Below are 15622 nucleotides of genomic sequence, written 5' to 3' on the forward strand. Positions count from 1 at the left end.
TTGAAACCTTAAATGGTTTCAAAAAAGAAAGTTATGAACATAGAAGTTGTTGAACACATCACTATCTACAACTTTTATTTTGGTCATCTTTTCATTTGACCAAATTTGAACAGTTGAAATTTTGAATTTCAATAAATGGCAACTTCAAACAAGATTTTGAAACCTTAAATGCTTTCAACTATAAAAGTCATGAATATAAAAGTTGTTGAACTCATCACTATATACAACTTTTATTTTGGTCACTTATTTATGTGACAAAGTATTAGTAAATATTGTTCATAAATTCATATATGACTCATAGTTTCATGAACTATACGAGAGACATGTTGATTTATGAACAATGTTTACTATCACTTTGTCAGATGAAGAAATGACTAAAATAAAAGTTATAGATCTTAATGAGTTATACAACTTTGGTATTCATCATTTTTTCAGCTGAAATCATTTAATGGTTGAAAATCTCGTTAGAACTTGTTATTTTTTAAATTTGAAAATTTGAATTGCTCAAACTTTGTCAAATGGAAAGAATGACCAAATCAACACAGTAACTTGATAGGGCATGATTTTAGAAAATTTTAGGAAAAAAATCATCACATTTGAAGTTAGTATGAGGGAGAAAGACTAGTTACAAATTTTACCTAGAGATTAAAAAGAAAAATCATAACCGTTCATGATGATCGATGAACGAGTATGATTTCTCTTTTTAATCTGTGGCTGAAACTTGTAACTAGTTTTTCTTCCTCATACTAACTCCAAATGTGATGGGTTTTTTCCTAAAATTTTCTAAAATCATGCTCTATCATTTTAGTCTAGTCATCTATCTTTGTCACTAATTTTGAACAATTCAAATTTTGAATTTCAGAAAATAACAGTTTCAAACCTGATTTTCAGCTACTAAATGATTTTAGCTGTAAAGGTGATGAATATAAAAGTTGTTGAACACATCATTATCTACAACTTTTATTTTGGTCATCTTTTTATTTGAGAAAATTTGAACAGTTCAAATTTTGAATTTCAGAAATTGATAGCTTCAAACCTGATTTTCAACCACTAAATGATTTCAGCTGTAAAGGTGATGAATATAAAAATTGTTGAACACATCAGTATCTCCTACTTTTATTTTTGCCATTTCTTTATTTCATAAAGTGTTAAGTGATTTCATAAAGTTTTAGTAGTAATAGAGTGAATTTTGAAATAGATTCATCTGGATATTGCAAAGGGTAGTCTCACACACATATATAAATATAGTCTCACACACATATATAAATATATAGTCTTACACACATACATAAATATATAGTCTCATACGCATGCATAAATGAAGTCTTACAAACACACACTTACACAAACACTCCACGTTCTACAACTAGCTAGCCCGTTGTAACGACTTTCCCCTTGACACCTTTTCGTTCCCATGGCAATATGTCTTTGGGTAGGTTCTTTTCCATAACACTGATCTTCTTAGAAAAGTCTATGAATAGCGGTATCTCATCGTAGTTATTGTAAGCTTCAATATCATCTATGCCATCAACTCCGATAATATGCTGTTTCCTAGAGGCAACCACGTGCTTTGTCTTCTTCTTCGTGGGGAGGTTACTTTGTGGGTCAGACATATAGAAAACTTGTGCGACACGTAAAGCGAGCACCCAAGGGTCATCTTGGTAGCCTAGATTCTCAATCCGATCTCGTCCAGTTGGTGTTGTTTGATCCAGCGGCATCAAAACAGGGCCACCATTATATCCCTTCCATAGTTAAGTTCCCATATCTCTTCAATGATGCCAAAGTATTGGATCTTTCGCCCCAATCCATCGAGAGCCTCTATTCGAATGCCGCTGTTTTGGTTCACATATTTACTATCCTTTGCGTGGGTATAGTACATATACCTATTGATGTCATAAGCATTCCAAGATGTCACTTGTCTTGATGGCACCTCCGCCAACCTACTAATGGTAATAGAGTCTATGGTTTCTCCAGGCGGTATGTTTTGGTCCTTCAACCATGTAGTTAGTCGTTGCTTATGCTGTTTCATGACCCAATCATCCGAACGACCATTTCTCTCTGTCATAATGATAGCCAAGTGTTCATCAATGTACGGTTGCATCAGTTGTGTACTCTGCAAGACACTGTAATGCACCTGACTCACCTCTTTGTAATCATGGTCGATGAACACTTTTCTACCACTAGTGCCCTTCCCAGCCAGCCTACCCTTGTGACGAGAATCGAGTTTACCAATCCCTTTCTGTACTTTTAGGTACTCTTGACACCACTCGATGACTTCTTTAGTAATGTAACCCTCTATCATGGAGCCCTCTAGGTATGCTCGATTATGCACGTATTGACTTAGAACCGACATGAACCGCTCGTAGGACCATATTTCATGCAAGTAGCAAGGGCCCAGTGCCTGTATCTGATGAACCATGTGAATCATGAGATGTGGCATTATATCAAAAAAGCAGGAGGTAAACACATCTCTAGTTGGTTTTGTGTCTCCACCATAAATTCATGTAGGTCACTCAGCTCTTGCTTGCCAATCGTCTTCTGTGAGATCTTCGAAAAGAAGTAGCACATGCGGGTGATGGCCATTTTCAAGAACTCTGACTTTATAGCCCTGATTGCAATAGGTAGAAATACTGTCAGCATCACATGACAAGTATGGAATTAAAACTATCGGTCTAGCCCAGACTACACCCCTCTATTTATGTTCTCTAGCACCTTCCAAAGATACTAATTAAGCAACAAAGGTGCCGAGCTAGCTAGAGCTCACCTAACCAATTCTAGAAATAAGGTCACACAAACCTATGACACTAGTACTTTAAGCAACAAGGGAGCTCCTACACAAACTAGTAAGCAAAAGCACAAAGCTACCTAAGCTCACTAGCAATGCTCAATAACAAGGCAACCAATGCCAAATTAGACAGCGCAATTACTTAGCTACACAAACTAAGCAATGTGACTAACAAGGTTACACAAACCAAATTAGCCACGCAAGGGAGCTACTTCTATGCTACACAAGCAAGAAGGTAACTAGTAAGCTACACAAGCTAACTAATTACAAGAGCAACTACACAAGCATAATGTATATGAAATGTAAATACAAGCTTGTGAAAGGGGATTGCAAACCAACGGGAAGAACAAGGTTGACACGGTGATTTTTCTCCCGAGGTTCACGTGCTTGCCAACACGCTAGTCCCCGTTGTGTCGATCGCTCACTTGGTGGTTCGGCGGCTATTTGGCATTACCCGCTAAGCCCACATGTCGGGCACCGCAAGAACCTACCCCAAAAGTGAGGGTAGCTCAATGACACGCTTTACTAGAGTTGCTCTTCGTGGCTCCTGCGGGGCGAGCACAATGCCCCTCACAAAGCTCTTCTCTGGAGCACCGCACAAGCTTCTTGCGGGCTTCGATGGAGACCACCACCAAGCCATTTAGGAGGTGGCAACCTCCAAGAGTAATAGGCACCACCAGCTTGCAACTCGAGCACCTAGTGCCACTCGATGCAACCTCATGATGCAATCTCACTAGAATCGCTCTCTCACACAATCGGATGATCACTATCAAGCATATGTGAGATGGAGGGCTCCCAAGCACTCTCAAACATGGACACAAAGTCCCCCTAGGTACTCAGCACAAGCCATGGCCGAGACCACCTTCTATTTATAGTCCCAAGGGCTAAACTAGCCATTACCCCTTCACTGGGCAAATTTTGGGACGACCGGACGCTCCGGTCAGATCGACCGTACGCACCCAACCAGCGTCCGGTCGCTCTACGCCGTCCACGTGTTGCTCTACGTTCAACCGAAGCCGCCTGATCTCAACGGTTAAGTTGCGATTGGATGCTACATAGTGAATGACCGGACGCTGCTACGCCTGAGTCCGGTCGTTTCTAGAGAGCTCCCCGAGCCTCTGTTTTGCGACCAGGCGCGTCCGGTCCACCATGACCGGACGCAGACCAGCGTTCGATCAGTTCTGTGCCCGCGCGCTTAACTCCAATGCCGCCTATGTCACCCTACATCACCACTGACCGGACGTAGACCCTGAGCATCCAGTCACACTTTGAGCTAGCGTCTAGTCATGAGACCGAGGCCGCGCACTCACTGCTGCCACTGATCGGACGCGCCGGTCCTGGCGAGGCCAGCATCTGATTAGTTCTGCGAAACCCTATCTTTTCTGTATAGGGCGCCGGTGGCATCATCGGACTGTCCGCACTCTATGAGTGGACACTCCGCTGGTAAAGTTTTGAACCCTTCTCGCCTCTATTTCATCACCGAGTTGATCCACATCAACTCCAACTTCATCTCCTTTGTAAATGTGCCAACACCACCAAGTGTACACCACCATGTGTATGTGTGTTAGCATTTTCACAATCATTTTCCAAAGGATTTAGCCACTCAACTTGCCACGCCACTCGATCCTAGCAACGATGCAAAGTTAGATCACATGAGTGGCACTAGATGACCGATATGCAAACAAGTTTGCCCCTCTTAATAGTATGGCCATCTATCCTAAACCCAATCATCAACTTCTCTACACACCTATGACCGGTGAAATGAAATGCACTAGGTTATACCTTTGCCTTGCGCATTCTATTCCATCTCCTCCAATGTCAATGCAACACATGCACCAACATGATCAACAATGATATGATCCACTCCATATCATCACGTGATCATATTGGTTCATTGATCTTGACTTCACTTGCTTTTCACCATTGCCTTCATCCATCGACGCCAAGTCTTGCTCAGGCTTCACCGCCACGCGGTCCATTGCTCCAAAACCTCCGACTTGCCCTTCACGCTTGTAACTGGTCCATCAAGCCAAGTCTTGTCTTGATCTTCTCCACCTTGATCACATGACTCAATGTCATGTCTCATGTGCAATAAGCTCCTTCATCATCACATGTGTGAGTTTTGCAACATCTCCAAACCATTTTCACCTTCACGGCATATGTTGTTCACACACATGTACTTGTGGACTAATCACATGTGTATCTCACATAAACATAATTAGTCCACCTAGGGTTGTCACTCAATTATCAAAACCACACAAGGACCTTTCAATCTCCCCCTTTTTGGTAATTGATGACAACTCTACAAAGATATGGAAATTAAGCTCTTATGGATTCATGTTGCTTGCCCAAGCAATTTTACCATGTGTAAATCATTTTGGACAAATACCACAAACTCAAAATGGTAGTATTAGCTCCCCCTACATATGTGCTAGAGTGTTTGATTTGAAGCTCGCACATATGCATAGATTGAAATTGTGGGAGAGTAATTACTACTAAATGATGCTAAGGTGTATAGAGTAAACCTTTGAAGTGTGATACCAATTGGAGTTGCACCTTTAAGTTCATCCTTAGCACCATGGTTAGCTAGATATCACTTGGAAATAAAATCACTAGATACCTTGTGAGATCAACATTAAAAGCAAGGCACTAGCATTACTTGTAAAGCATACCAAGTGTCTAGCTATCATCCTATGCATGCTAGTTATCAAATCATCATTCAAGTTCTACAACTAGCATACACCACACAAGCATGCATATTGAATTTGAAAGCTTATGCAATGCAAGCAAGCACATGAATATGCACATATCAAATGCAATCAATCAAAGTTCATGAGCTTGCTCCCCCTACTTGTGTGCTTCTCGTGTCCAAGAATTTTGATCCATCTCTTTTCTTCAATGTTGCTCTCTCTTTGTCCATGTCTATGTCCAACCTCTACTTCTTTGTTTCAATCTCTCCCAAAGATTTCATATCTTATCTCTCCCTCTTGTACAATCTCAATCTCAAAGCTCCCCCTTGTACAATCTCAATCTCAAAGCTTTCATATCTTTGTACAATCTCTCCCCCATTGTCATCAATTTCCATAAAAGGTGTGTGTCGGGTACCGTAAAAAGGGATCCCCTAAGCAAGAACCCAAAAAATCTCTTAGACCCTGTAAAAATCGAAGCCAAGAGACAACTACTAGCTAAACCCCACCTTGTCCGAGGCTGCCGATTCTTCGCCTCGCTCGAGGCCTCACACGTAAGGCCTCGGACAGGGAACCGATTCTCCGTATCACTCGAGGCACGCCCAGAAGGCCTCGAACGAGTTGCCGATTCTCCGCCTCACTCGAGGCCGGCTCGACAAACAACCCCATCGCCTCCGCCTTGACCAACTTCTCTGATGGGATGACATGTCCAACCAACGTGATCAACCGCTCCCGTGATATCAGCCGAACGATGGCTCAACACAGCGGAGTGGCTGACAAGACGTGGATCACATCGAAGCCATGCCGTCCGGGACAGTATGAGGCAGGGGTTACCGACTGTTGTGCTCGGCACTGTGCCCACGACGGACACCCATGCGGCGCTGTGCTACCTAAACCCAACTCCGAGGATAGTGTGGCGTGGGGAGTCAAGTTTGGGCCCCTATAGCCTCAGAATCAGTGTATAGGACCGACTGCTCCCTCCGAGCCTCGGCAATCCACTTTAGGGTCTCAACAGCCTCAGGATTCACGCCCGCCGAGCCCCCCACGATGGCTCGGCCTCAGCACCAACTGAGCCTTGGCTTTTTACACTATCAGCACAAAGTGACCGGCACGTCCTCTGCCATGCCCTGCGTCAAGCTATCACTGGAGCTCCCATGTTGCACAGGATCGGATGTGACCGGCGCGTTGCTCCAGCACAACAAGGATAGGACCGCTCTGTCGACCATGCCACCATAGTAGCAAGCTACAGGGCTCGGACATGCCACCTTCGCTTACAGGACGCTGCGTAGCGAACACATATACCACCCCTGTCCCCCCTTCGACTATAAAAGGGAGAGACCAGGGCCATTTCTAGAGAGACCACGAACTCATGAGACGACGAGCACACGTTCTCACAAATAGAGGAACATGAACTCGCAAGTTCATGAACTCACGCATAGACGCTCAGACGAACACACGCTCAACACACGCGCTTTCCCGCTGCCTGAGATCAACATCTCAAGCAATCCACACCATTCCACGCAGAGACCTGGGGCTAGCTCCCTCTCTCGCCCAGCTTGTAACCCCCCACTATGAGCACCTCGGTGCTAGGAATACAAGATCGATCTCTCAGACTGGACGTAGGGCACCTATTGCCTGAACTAGTATAAACCTTGTGTCTCTTTGCATCACCATCCAGGATTAGGAACACGTAGTACAAATTCACGAGTTGGTTGAGGGCCCGCCGGTCCAAAACACCAACAGTTGGCGCGCCAGGTAGGGGCACTACTGCATGTCAGCTTCGTCTTCCCAACAAGTTCCAGATGGCAGACCCCGTACGACCACTACATCTCGATACGATGATCTAGTTTGGAAGCCTAGAGTTCATGTCTCTAGGATCTGAGTACGACATAGTACTCCTCACACCTCAAGCCCCACCGACCGACGACGACATCACACACCAGCAGCCCAGGCGTAGATGGCGCCTGGGCGGCCGCTCTCGTCACGCTCGCCAGGCACGACGCGAGCGGGGCCACCCTAACACCACGTGAGCTCGGGGTGACACACCGTGTTCTGCTAGTATCCCATGCCCGGCTATTGGTATGGAGTCCCTGGTTGGGGACCTGTCTAGCTAAGCCTGGGCAAGGGAAAGGCACCGGTGGCATGCAGCGACGCCCTGTCATCAAGCTCTACCCCACCACCTCCTGAGGTGTTGCCTCCGGTGGAGCAAGACCCAACGATGGCACCATCCCCGTACCCTTTCGGGTTGCGTAATGCCACCGCTGCCTACGCTTCCACTCACGCGGAGCCCTCAGGACGCCGCCAACGCATCGCCCTCAATCTCGATGCCACTACCTCGACTCGCACCCATGCTGACTCCTCGGAAGAGGACGAGGCATGGGTTGGAGTGGACTTCTCTGGGCTACACGACCTTGAAGCCATGCGCCGCTTCCTGGCCGCAAGCGACTACTGCTTTGGCTACTCTGACTTTAATGACGAAGGCACTTACGACCCCACTCGTTAGTGCTTCCACATCGAGCTCGGGATGCCGAGCATGGGCGATGAGGATGAAGGGGCGGGTTCTTGCTCCCCACCCCCCGAGGGGGCAGGCGCCGCCGCACCTCCACGCGTCGAGCCCCGGGCAGCATGGAACGAGAACCTTGCCCCCCGGAACATTGGCGCCTTGACTTGGAGCAGCTCTATGAGCTTCAGGCCAAGGTCGAGCAAGACCAACTCCTGCTGTAGCAGCTCCGAGACACCCTCGAGCAAGAGCAGCAGGGACACGACAATGGTGGAGTAGCCTAGTAGAGGGCTCACGACATCCACCGCCGCATCAACAACAACAAAGGGGCCGAGCAACCCCCTATCTTCAATCGCGCTAGCCAGAACATCGTGGTAGTGGCGATGCTTCTTTGAATGATGCCCGAGCCCTCTACCACGATGGGACGATGAGTACACGGCGAGCTTCGGGACCTCCTCGAGACCGCCGCAGTGCAGCAGGCCGAGAGCTCTACCTCTTGATGGCGCGGAGGCGCCTCAGAACTACCCATAGCATCGCTTCGGCATGATAGAGGGGCCTCGGTTCATCCCGAGCCTGCTCGGGCACCAACGGCCAATAGGGCCCCCTCGGTGCACGACCGCCTCAACGACTGACGCGAGGCGCAAGGTGACCACGATGTGGTCAGCAGGCGACGGTGCCACAACAATGAAGGGCCCGCCTGAGGCTACCACCTGCACCGAGGCGGTCGCTATGATAGTGGGGAGGACCGCAGTTCTTCTCTTGGGCCACCTGGTCCTTGAGTCTTTAGCAGGGCCATCCGCGGCGCTCACTTCTCGGCCCGGTTTCGCCAACTAGCCAACCTCATGAAGTATAGCGGTGAGATCAACCCCGAGTTGTGGCTAGCTGATTACCGCCTGGCTTATCAGCTAGGCGGCGCGGACGATGACCTGCTCATCATCTGCAACCTCCCCTTGTTCCTGTCAGACTTGGCGCGAGCCTGGCTCGAACACCTCCTTCCCTCACAAATCCACGACTGGCGCGACTTGGTAAGGGTCTTCGTCAGGAATTTCCAGGGCACATACATGCGCCCTGGGAACTCCTGGGACCTCAAGAGTTGTCGCTAGAAGCCAGAGGAGTCTCTCTGAGACTTCATCCGGCGCTTCTCCAAGCAGTGCACCGAGTTACCCAGCATCGGTGACTCAGAAATTGTCCAGCTTTCCTCTCCGGCACCACCTGCCGAGACTTGGTCCGAGAGTTAGGCCAGAACGTGCCGACCTCGGCTGCCACGCTCCTCAACATCCCCACCAACTTCGCCTCGGGCGAAGAGGCTGTTGGGGCCATCTTCCCCAACAACGACACCAAGGGGAAGCGGAGGGACAAGGCCCCCGAGGCCTCGCTCCCCACCTCCCCTAGAAAAAGAAAAAGGGTCACCAGGCGAAATAGGAGGTCCTCAAGGCCAGTCTAGTCATGGCTGCAGAGCGCAAGAATCCCCGATGCCCCAGAGGCCCCGGGCTGTTCGATGACATGCTTAGGAAGCCTTGCCCTTACCACCAGGGCCCAGTGAAACACACCCTCAAAGAGTGCACCATGCTCCGGCATTAGTACGCCAAGCTCAGACTCCCCCACAACGATGCCAAAAAGAGGGACACCGGCGATAGGGACGACGACAAGGATGACGGGTTCCCCGAGGTGCACAACGCCTTCATGATCTTCAGCGGGCCCTCGGCATGCCTTACGGCGTGCCAGCAGAAGAGGGAACGCCAGGAGGTCTTCTCGGTGAAGGTGGCCACTCCTCGGTACCTCGACTGGTCTCGGGAGGCGATCACCTTTGATCAGGATGACCACTCTGATTATGTCCCAAACCCTAGGCAGTACCCACTCGTCGTTGACCCGATCATCGGCAACACCTAGCTCACCAAGGTGCTAATGGACAGAGGCAGTGGCCTCAACATCCTCTACGCCAACACCCTGGAGCTCCTAGAGCTCGATCGGTCGTAGCTCCGGGGCGATGTCGTGCCTTTCCATGGCATCGTGCCAGGGAAACGCATGCGATCCCTCGGGCGCATCAGCTTGCCCGTTTGCTTCGGCACTCCCTCCAACTACCGCAAGGAGGTCCTCACCTTCGAGGTGGTAGGGTTCAAGGGGGCCTACCACGCCATCCTAGGGCGCCCGTGCTATGCCAAGTTCATGGCGGTCCCCAACTACACCTACCTCAAGCTCAAGATGCTGGGCCCCAATGGCATCATCACTATCGAGTCTACGTACGAGCATGCATACGACTGCGACGTCGAATGCATCAAGTATGCTGAGGCTCTCATGGAGGCCAAGACCCTCATTGTCAACCTCGACCGACTTGGTAGCGAGCTGCCCGAGCCCAAATGTCATGCCGGGACTTTTGAGCCCACGAAGGCCATCAAGCTCATCCCAGTCGACCCCACCTGCCCCGACAACTAAGCGTTGAGGATCAACACCACCCTCAACATCAAATAGGAAGCCATGCTCATCGACTTTCTTCGTGCGAATGCTGATGTATTCACGTGGAGTCCCTCAGACATGCCGGGCATACCGAGGGAAGTCGCCGAGCATGCCTTGGACATCTAGGCTAGCTCTAGACTGGCGAAGTAGCGCCTACGCCAATTCGATGAGGAAAAGCGTAGAACCATCAGCGAGGAGGTGCAGAAACTTTTGGCGGCCGGATTCATCAAGGAAGTGTCCCATCCGAAATGGTTAGCTAATCCCGTATTAGTCAAGAAGAAAAATGGGAAGTGGAGGATGTGTGTAGACTACACCAGTTTGAATAAAGCCTGTCCAAAAGTCCCTTTCCCATTACCTCGAATCGATCAAATCATCGACTCCACTACGGGATGCGAAATCCTATCTTTCCTTGATGCGTATTCGGGTTACCATCAAATCAAGATGAAAGAGTCTAACCAGCTCGCGACTTCTTTTATCACACCATTCGGCATGTACTGCTATGTGACTATGCCTTTCGGCCTTAGGAACACAGGGGCCACATACCAGCGGTGCATGACCCAGGTCTTTGGCGAGCACATCGGGCGAACCGTCGAGGCCTACGTGGACGACATCGTGGTCAAGTCCAGAAAGGCCGGGAATCTCGTCGATGACCTAAAGATAGCCTTCAAATGCCTTAGAGAGAAGGGCATCAAGCTCAACCCCAAGAAGTTTGTCTTTGGGGTCCCCCGAGGCATGCTCTTGGGATTCATAGTCTTGGAACATGGCATCGAGGCCAACCCAGAGAAGGTCTCGGCCGTAACCAATATGGGACCAATCTGAGATTTCAAAGGAGTGCAGAGGGTTATGGGATGCCTTGCGGCCCTGATCCGCTTCATCTCACACCTTGGCGAAAAAGGCTTGCCTCTATACCGCCTCTTGAGGAAATCCAAACGCTTTTCTTGGACCCCCGAGGCCGAAGAAACCCTCTTACTCTACGTCGCCGCAATGACCCAAGTGGTCAGCGCGGCCATAGTAGTCGAGAGGTAGGAAGAAGGGCATGCTCTACCCATCCAATGACCTATTTACTTCATTAGCGAAGTGCTCTCTGAGACCAAAACACGCTACCCCCACATCCAGAAGCTGATCTATGCCGTAGTCTTGGCTCGACGCAAGCTGCGTCACTACTTCGAGTCCCACCCGGTGACCGTGGTGTCGTCTTTCCCCCTGGAAGAGATAATCCATAACCAGGAGGCCTCGGGTAGGATAGCCAAGTGGGCCATCGAACTCATGGGGGAAGCCCTGGCTTTTGCGCCTCAGAAAGCAATCAAGTCTCAGGTCTTGGCCGATTTTGTGGCTGAATGGACCGACACCCAACTGCCGCCTGCTCAAGTCCAGACGGAGTGCTGGACCATGTACTTTGATGGGTCCCTAATGAAGACCGGGGCAGGCGTGGGCCTGCTCTTCATCTCACCCCTCGGAGTACACATGCGCTACATAATTTGGCTCCACTTCACCGCCTCCAACAATGCAGCCGAGTACGAGGCCCTCGTCAATGGCTTACAGATCGCAATCGAACTTGGAGTACGGCGTCTCGATGTCTAGGGTGACTCGCAGCTCATCGTCAATCAAGTGATGAAGGAGTCGAACTATCATGACCCCAAAATGGAGGCATACTACAAGTTGGTACGTCGCCTAGAAGACAAGTTCGACGGTCTCGAACTCAACCACATCGCGTGGAAATTCAACGAGGCCACGGACGAACTGGCAAAGATGGCGTCGGCACGAGCCCCGGTCCCCTCGAACGTCTTCGCTAGAGACCTCCACAAGCCTTCCATCAACTACGCCTCGGTGATGGAAGAGGGCCCATCGGTCGAGCCCACCGTAGGGCCTGAGGCCCCCTCTGTCACCGAGACCCCTTCGACCGAGCCTGAGGTCATGGAAGTAAACGCGGAGCCTCCTGAGGCCAACCAGGGCACGGACTGACAAGTCCCGTTCCTTGATTGCCTCGTTCGAGGAGAGCTTCCTGCAGACAGGACCAAAGCCCGACGGCTTGCGCGATGAGCCAAAACTTACGTCCTCAGCAACGGCGAGTTGTACAGGCAAAGCCCATCTGGTGTCCTCCAATGATGCATGACCACCGAGGTAGGCCAAGCCCTACTTTGGGATTTGCACGCAGGAGCCTGCGGGCACCATGCGGCGCCTCGGACGCTCGTTGGAAACGCCTTCCGCCAAGGGTTCAACTGGTCAACGGCGGTTGCTGACGCAACCAAGTTAGTACGCTCCTGCGAGGGATGCCAGTACTACGCATGGCAGACGCATCTCCTAGCCCAAGCCCTCCAAACCATCCCTATTACATGGCCATTCGATGTGTGGGGGCTCGACATGGTTGGGCCTCTGCAGAAGGCCCCCGGGGGCTATACCCATTTGCTGGTAGCAATCGATAAGTTCTCCAAGTGGATCGAGGCTCGTCCGATCAATCAAATCAAATCTGAGCAAGCGATGCTGTTCTTCACTGACATCATCCACAGGTTCGGGGTTCCGAACACCATCATCACCGATAATGGGACACAATTCACCGACCAAAAATTCCTGACGTTCTGCGACGACCACCACATCCGTGTGGCCTGGTCAGCCGTAGGACACCCTAGGACAAATGGCCAAGTAGAACGTGCCAACGGCATGACCCTACAAGGCCTCAAGCCAAGAATATACAACCGGTTGAAGAAATTTGGCAAGAAATGGCTTGCCGAACTCCTGTCGGTCATCTAGAGCCTGAGGAACACCCCGAGCCGAGCCACGGAGTTCACATCGTTCTTCCTGGTCTATGGAGCCGAGGCCATCCTCCCCACTGACTTGGAGTATGGCTCCCCAAGGCTACAGGCCTACAACGAGCAAAGCAACCGCACTGCCCGTGAGGATGCCCTCGACCAACTGGAGGAAGCCCGAGATGTTGCGCTTCTACATTTAGCCAAGTACCAGCAAGCCCTACAACGCTATCAAGCCCGGTGCATTCAAAGCCGAGACCTAAAGGTGGGTGACCTGGTGTTGAGGCTGAGGTAGAGCAACAAGGGCCGCCACAAGCTGACCCTACCATGGGAAGGACCATACATCATCGCCCAAGTGCTGAAGCCCGGGACCTACAAGCTAGCCAACGAGAAGGGCAAAATCCTTGCCAACGCTTGGAACATAGAACAACTACGTCGCTTTTACCCTTAAATTTTCAAGCATTGTATACATTGTTTCTCGAAATACAATTAAGAAGCATTCTTTAGTTGTTCTAATTTTTCAAGAAACCCCCCGGGCCCATCATGGGCCTCAGCATTACGATAACACCATAAGGGAGACTCAGCTCTACCTCTATAGAGGCACCCACTGTGGGGCTCGAATAGGACACGGCTCTACCTCTGTAGAACCGAGCCTCCCTCGGGGGCTAGAAGGGGGGACTCCCCCCTAAGTCCCACGCACCATTTTTAGTCATTTTTCGAAAAAGTTTCTACGCCAAACTCTCTAGCGTGCTCTGACAAATTGATTGTAAAAAATCTAAGGACCGAAAGACTGTCTCAGGGCCAAAAGGCTGGCCGAGTCGTGAGACGGCCTACGCCTCTGGGCTACGGCACTCCCTCACCACCTTTTGCCAGAGGGATAGCTTAGGCTCTGAGGAAGTTTTTTGCAAGAGACATGTTCAGAGACGAGACAGAGGGCAGAGGCTCGAAAATACAATAAAAAATATTAAGAAGCGTAGACGCATAAGTACTTTAAAGGCCTCGATAGGCCACAAGCGTTACGGTATAATAATAATCCCAATCTGTTTACACGGCCTCTTGGGCCCAGGTCAAGGCTCAGGGTCTCCAGCATCGGTGGACGGCATGGGAGGGACCACCTCCTCTTCGAACAACTTGGCCAGCGCTGTGCCGGGGCCCTCAACTGCCTCCATCAGCTTCGTGACCTCCTCATTGGCCTCCTCGTCATCCTCGGCCAGGACATAGCCATCGCTGATGGCCTCGAGGTCGACGCCAACGTAGTGTGAGGCGACGATGGCCAGGGCGTGCTTGACGCCCATGTGCAGCACCCCTCGGAGTCGCTCGTGCACTTGGCCGCTCAACGTGATCAAGCGGCTCCCAAGGGAGCTGTCCGACTGGACCCCCTCGACCTCCAGGGCCTCGCAGGCGGTACAGGCGGTGCTCTGCAGCGCGTTGTGCTCCCCGATCTCGGCCTCGAGCACCGCCTGCACCGTGATGGAAGCCTCAGCGACCCAAGAAACGTCCTTCTCCAACCCTACGCCAAGACAAGCAGGATGGGGTTAAGCGTAAAAGGAAATAAGCCGAACAGGGGCTAAGGCCTACGGGACTCACCCCCGGCTTTCTCTTCCTAGCGCTGGGCCTCAACCCGAGAGGCCTCGGCTTTCTCTTTCCAGTGCTGGACCTCGACCCGAGAGGCCTCAGCCGCCCTGGAGGCCTCCTCCAGCTCTACATCACATCGGGGAGTTAGGGGTCAAACGCAAGAAAAACAAATAAAATGAGGGGGACGAGACTCACCCTTGGCCTTTTCCTTCAAAGCTAGGGCCTCGACCCGGGAGGCCTCGGCCACCTTGAGGGCCTCGGCTAGGTCACCTTTCATCAGCAGGTGCGCGCCCTGCTCCGCCCCAGCTACCCGGTGACGGCCTTGGTGGAGGCCTCTGCATGTTTGGCCCAGGACCTGAAGGTGTCCTGCTCGTCGGCTGCCTAGGTTAGCTCCTCCTCCAGCTCCTTGATCCGCGCTGCCAAAGGGGCGGCCTGCTCCTGAACCGTGGCCACCTCGGCCTTCACATCGGCACAGCGAAGGCGGAGGTCCTCCACCTCCATGCTCTGCGCCGACAGGAGCTCGTTGGCACTGGCAAGCAGGTCCTTCTACTGCCGAAGCTGGTTCTAGATGCCCCTCTCCCGCCGGAGGAACAGCGACTTCCCGAGGGATCGGGCCTCGAGCTCCTAGATAGGTAGAATGGACATCAAGCACTACGACAAAAATTCGGGAAAAAGACGACACTGCACGAGAAAAGAAGGTGCGTACCTAGACAACGCCGGCCAGATCGTCAGCCATGACGGATAGCACTGTCCACAACGACCGCTTCGCCAGCTGGCGATATTGCTCAAAGGTGCTCCAGCGCCCCCCTCGGCCGCGTCCTCAAGAGCGAACAGGGGCTCCCCTTAGGGTCGTCCCGGCTCCACCACAAGACATGCA

Source organism: Miscanthus floridulus, chromosome 7 (assembly GCF_019320115.1).
Source record: "Miscanthus floridulus cultivar M001 chromosome 7, ASM1932011v1, whole genome shotgun sequence".
Lineage (NCBI taxonomy): Eukaryota > Viridiplantae > Streptophyta > Magnoliopsida > Poales > Poaceae > Miscanthus > Miscanthus floridulus.